Source organism: Crotalus tigris, unplaced genomic scaffold (genome assembly GCF_016545835.1).
Source record: "Crotalus tigris isolate CLP2741 ecotype Arizona unplaced genomic scaffold, ASM1654583v1 scf7180000024306.450007, whole genome shotgun sequence".
Lineage (NCBI taxonomy): Eukaryota > Metazoa > Chordata > Lepidosauria > Squamata > Viperidae > Crotalus > Crotalus tigris.
The window spans coordinates 312,416-318,444 of record NW_024100478.1 but is presented as its reverse complement, the minus strand read 5'-3'; the positions used below and the strand labels follow the sequence as shown (position 1 = coordinate 318,444).

The window sequence follows — 6,029 nt, the reverse complement described above, 5'->3', positions numbered from 1 at the left end:
ACTAAATGAGAACTGGGGAGTTCAGATTTAGCAACTGTGGCAAGAAGGGTCACAAAATGGGGCAAAATTCACTTAGCAACTATCTCACTTAGCAACTCCGTTGTGGTCATCAGTCAAGGACTACTTATATTTCTTATCGGATGGGCAAGCATGGCTGGGAAATAACCTACAAAAAAATGCCCGGGAAGCATTGGAGGCGTTTTTGTTTCTCTTCAGGGAAAAAAGTATGAAACAGACGAAAGTCAAAAAGTTCTTTGCCGCCAAAATGGCCAAGCGCGCGCATGCGCAAGCGATCCCTTCTAAAGTTTTTTTTTTCCCCAGCTCCCTCTTTTCCTCTCTTCTCTCCCCCGCCCGTTCGGAGGAGGGCGTGCCCCGGCCCCGCCCCTCTGCTCGCGTCCTCTCGCTCTCTCTCTCTCGCTCTCTCTCTCTCCTCCCCTCCCCTCCCCTCCCCTCCTCCGGAGCTTGCGGCGTCCGGAGTTGCTGATTGGGTGCCGCCCCGCCAAGGTGGTTTGCATAACTTCGCTCCTCCTCCCTCCTGCAGCCTGAGGGGCGTGTGTGCGAGAGCGTGAGCGCTTGTGTGGTGGGAGGGCGGGAGGGAGGGGGGAAGCGCGGATTGGTTGCTAGGCCGGTGACGTCAACGAGCCGGGGACGAGGGGGAGAGGAGAGACGCGGAAAAGGTCAAACTGAAGGCGAGCCGGAGAAGCGGTGGCTGCGGCTGGAGCGGCGCCCCTTCCCGGCAGGTACGGGCGAGGGAGGGAAGCGGGGGACTCGTGGCCACGCCCCTTAACTCACCTTGAGCAAGGGCGCGAGGAACGCCCCCTTGGGCTGGGGTCCCATTCTCCCCCAAAGGAGGGGGGGGCTACGCCTTCTGTTTCCTGCCCCAAAAGTTAGAAGGGTGCCCCCCCCACCTGAATGTTTGGGGTGCCCCCCCCAACTGCCTCACTTTCCTAGTTTTCCCCATCTGTGCACCCCCCAGAAAGCCACCCTTATTTCAGCATCCCTATGACCCCCCCAAAAAAGTCCAGGAAGCAGCATCCCCCCCCAGAGGCAAAAAAGACCTCATTGGGGAATGGCTATTTCTGCCCCCTTCCCCTAAGGTCCATGTCAGTGGTTTTCAAACTTGGCAACTTTAAAAGGAGTGGATCTCGGTTCCCAGAATTCCCCAGCCAGCTCTGCTATGCTGGCTGGGGAATTCTGGGAGTTGAAGTCCACACCTATCTTAAAGTTGCTGCAGTTTGAAAACCACTGCTCCGGACGGAACCCTTGATGCCTTAAAAGAAATGCAGAAGTGCCCTAGTTCTGCAGTGTTTTGCAGAACAAAGACTTGGAAAAGGTGAACTGTGGCAAAGGTTGAGCAAATTGGCTCCCTAGAAAGTGTGGGAACAGAGTTGCCTGCCAGAAATTGCCACTGAAGGATTTCATCGTCTTCCTTAGAGATTGAATTCTTCTGCCTTCTTTCTCTCTCCTCCACAACAAGAAAAGAGAAGAAGAAGAAAAAAACTCTTTTCCTTCTGCAGTTTCTTCTAATTGTCCTCTTCAGACTTGCTTTTCTTTACTTTTTCAACATGCTTATCTGTAATCCATAAGGAAAAGTTGCTTTTAAGAGGTTGTCCTGCCTGACATTTGGAAAAGTGGACGGGGTGGGGTGGGGAAGAAGTATTGTTTGGATATAGTTTCTCCTCGGGATGGGTGGATAGGAGCTGCTGAGGTTTTTTCAAGCAGAGGAAAGCCACAGCTGGAGACCCAAGACCAAGACCCATCGGCTTTGGAAGGGGATAAAAGTCAGGTTGGCCTGGAAGTAGATGTTTTTGGTGTCTGTAGGTCACTCCCCTTGAAAGCATTTTCAAGGGGGGGAGGAAAAGGCCATGTTGGATCCTGTTTTGGCTCCAAGCAAGTTGCAACATCGTTCGGTCCCACAATTTTGCGCACACAAAGTTAAAACTGGGTTTCTTTTTCTGTCTTTTCCCTTTACCACGGAGCGATTGAGACAACAAATTGGATTGAGGTCTGGTAGCTTCTGTTCTTTAAAGATACAGGTAGTCCTCAACTTACAACCGTTTGTTCAAAGTTACAATGGCAATGAAAAAAAGGGACATGACTGTTTTTCACACTTACGACCGTTGCAGCATCCCTTACGGTCACGTGTTCAAAATCTGAACTCTTGGCAACTGGCATGTATTTATGACTGTTGCAGTGTCCCGGGGTCAAGTGATCACTTTTTGCGACCTTCTGACAAACAAAGTCAGTGGAGAAGCCAGATTTAATTAATAACCCCCTCATAATCTAAATCGTTACTTAACCATTGCAGTGATTCACTTAACAACTGTGGCAAGAAAGGTCGTAAAATGGAGTAAACTTCATTTAACAACTGTCTTGCTTAGCAACAAATTTTGGACTCATTGCAGTGGTAAGTTGAGGACTACCTGTACAGTAGTTGGGAGAAAAAAATTCAGTTGTTAGCCTGGTGATACATAGAATTGAGGAAGTGTTATGTTGTGTTTAAGTTGAAAGAGATTGCAAGGTTAACAACGCCCATTTATATACCTGAATTGAAGTATGCATTCAGCATTTGTTTGTAAAAATATCAGTTCTATATAGTGAAACAGATGAAGAAACATCAGACCCCCGGGGAAACAGTTTTGTATAATAAGTACTACCTTCCTTCCAGATTGCAAATGCTAAAAGTCAGATGCTGGGGTTTTGATTTCAGAAAGATTGCTTGCAGGAAATACATGATTTTTTTAAAAATTGGGGGAAAAAAGCCCTTTTATGTCTAATAAGGACAGATTAAAAAAAGGGAGTTCCATTCACTGTGGTAAAAGCAGAGTAACTAAAAAGAGAGTTTTTGTGTAAAAGGAAGGCTGGGTTTACTTTCAAAAACTTTCTTCTGGCAGCAATTTTTTTTAGGAGAAAACTGAGTGACTCCTAACAGAACATTGCTGTTTAGAACAAACATCTCAAAGAATTTTTGGAAATGGCTTCATTACAAAGTCAGATCTCTGAAGATTATCCATGGGGTTTTAAAGATGTGCGTGTGGCTCTTTTTTAACCAATGTTCCCATGTAAACCACATTGACAGGTCCACATGTAATTACTTGGTGCTCAGCTCATCTGAAAGCTGCCTTTATTTTTCATAACACAAAGCCACCATACGTGTGCAAGCTTGGGGATGACACATTGGCATGTTTAGTAGGGAAAGCACCTGGATGTGCAAGTGAGCAATTGTTTTAAAACAAGATGGAAATGTTCCTCGGGTGAGAATGGGATATAAAGTGCTGTGTTCAGCTAACCACAAGTCAACTCCTTCAGAATCAGCTGAGAATTTTTCACAGCGTAATCTTAATTTGTACCCACCAAAGATATAAGCTTGCTGACTTCAGGTTATTTTTCTATCTCCTCCCCTCTCCTTTCACTTCCACCATTTTGCAGGGCGGCAGTAAAGAATGCTGAGGTGAATAAACGTCTTGGCTTTAATGAAAAATAAACTTTTTAATATTTTCACTTCAGGACATATTTTCCTCCCAGCTGGTTTTTGCCTTCGGAGACTTTCACCACCGGAATAAAGATTGACAAATGATTGATTCATTTAATTAACGAAGTAAAATGCTTCAATCCTTTCCTTCAATTGCTTCACTGGATTTCTTATTCCTAAGGATATGTTTCTGCACATTCTGCTTAATTAGACTGGGCTATGACTAATTAGCAAAACTAATTAGCAGGAATTTAATTTAGGGGGAAAGGGAACTCTTGATTTTTTTTAAAAAAAAGAGTTTGATTATCATCGAGTTGAAAGAAAGTGCTCTTTAATAATTGTAATTCAGTGCAATATGGTGATTTACGTTCCCAGAGCAAAGTTAGTAGGTATGTCATGGAACAGAGAAATAGTTTCAGGAAAGGAAATGAAAGTATTAAGGCTCAGCAGACTGAATTAAAAACAAAACAAAACAATTGTTCGCTTGTTTTAATTTGTTCCACAAAAATGCAGAAGCAGTTTCGAAATTACACCTTGGAGTATGTACAAGAAGCAGTTGCTGAATAGTTTCAGATCTGATGGATTTCAGATGGCTTGTAGATTAGTTTTCCAAGGTAATTGGCACTTTTTCAGATCAATAGGTAGTAAATCTTGGGGCATAGTGGCTGAAATTGAGTGATAAAATAAGAATATAACAAGCTTTACCAAATGTCGCTCAGCTCAGAGATTTTCTATTATTAATGGAAATAATTATTATTCAATGGAATAATGGTACAGTGCGCCTGTGTAGGTTTATTAATTCTGCTTTTGCAAGTCAAACTTTAGTTTACATGGAAAATATAATAGTTGAAAAGGAAAAAGTGAAGAGAATTGTAAAATAGAACCTGAAAAAGTAACAGAGCTCTAAGCTAAACTTTATTTTACAATATAGATAGGAAGTGCAATATATTATTTGATTGTAAAAGGCACTGCATTTATGGGAAAACTGGATTTTTAAAGCTTTATACTACCGTATAAATTCTATAGGAGTAAATTAGTGATTATATACTTCTTTCAAGTTAGACTTTGCTTAGTTTTGTTTCCAACAACACATACATTAACGTCAGAAATAAAACTCTACCTGCTTTTTGCTTGACAGGTTTTCCTCACAACCATTCATTTAGTGACCGTTTGAAGTTACAACGGACTGAAAAAAGTGACTTATTATCATTTTTCACACTTCTGGCAAAATCAGTGGGAAGCTGCCAGATTTGCTTAATGACCACACGACTCAACTTTGATTTGTTTAACAACTGTGGCAGAAATGATCGTAAAAGGTGGCAAAACTCAATAGCTGCCTATTAAGTGAAACTTTGGGCTCAGTTGCGTTTGAAAGTTTGAGGAGCGCCTGTATTTGTTTTGTTTTTGTTTTAACTATGCAATATTGGTATTGTAGATTATCATCTTTCATAATTTCAGATTTTATGGCTAATGTTTTTGATTTTGAAGTCTGCACGTAATACAAACGGATGGGCTGAGAACTGAATAAATGCTTATTCAGTTAGGAGAAGTTAGAGGCGCCCCAGGTCAAGAGGCCTCATGAAGCCCAAAGCTTTCCAACCAAGTTTTCCAGTCTTAAGGAATAAATATTCTGAGATTTTTTCACTGAATAGTTGATAAAGTAGAAGTTGAATATAGTTTTTAATTTACTGTAAGTTATTATCTTTATATAAGTTTCTCTAATGTTTGAAACTGGGAAAATAATATATCTCCCCAGCTTGAAACATTAGAGAAACAGAGATCAAGGTTAGATAAAATTGACTGGGTGGGAACTTTACAAATTTTGAAAGTAGTGTTTACGGGTTAGTTTTCCTTGAATAATTTTTTCAGAAACCTTGAAAAATGAAATCTGACATTACTTTAAAAAAAAAAAAAAGTTGGCAACGAAACTAAAGTGATTTTGAAAATCACTTTTAGAATCTGTAGCAACACTTATCTCGGGTATATTTAATTAAAAATATTAAAGCTTCCTCTTGAAACCTGTCAAGTTCAACGTAGATTGATAGAGCTTGCTTCTCTTGTCTTATTTCTGACCTTGCAGCTTTCTAAAACTCTTTGTTTAGAAGACAGCCAGGGGAGGGTATTCAAAATTCACTTTGAACTTGCAAAACTTGTTTAACTACATCTGCGCTTAACAGTGATAGTTGCTTTGTTGCAGATTAAAGGAAAAAGATAGACAGAAAAACCTGTGTACAATTGGGATAGGTGACAGAACGAAGGAGAAATCCTTGTGTCTACATCAGTGTTTCTCAACCTTGACAATTTTAAGGCATGTGGACTTCAATTCCCAGAATTCCACAGCCAGCAATGCTGGCTGTGGAATTCTGGGAGTTGAAGTCCACATGCCTTAAAATTGTCAAGGTTGAGAAACACTGGTCTACATTTATCCAGTGTTGTTTGTCCTAATTAGTGGATGATACTGGAATGTGCGTACTTGTGAAAGAATTAGAACATCAGTAGGTGGATCCCTTTTCTCTTGATGGATCAGGCCTTGGGAACTGCTACATCTTGGCATCTT

At 41.3% G+C, this 6,029-nt stretch overlaps 1 long non-coding RNA gene across 1 annotated transcript; it reads left to right on the top strand.

Moving 5' to 3' along the window:
• The first annotated feature begins 677 nt into the window (after positions 1 to 677).
• LOC120299666 lies at positions 678 to 5,756 on the top strand. The gene is made up of 3 exons (XR_005554468.1): positions 678 to 740; positions 3,430 to 4,086; positions 4,611 to 5,756. It is a non-coding gene; the product is annotated as an uncharacterized LOC120299666 (long non-coding RNA).
• The last annotated feature ends 273 nt before the right edge of the window (positions 5,757 to 6,029 follow it).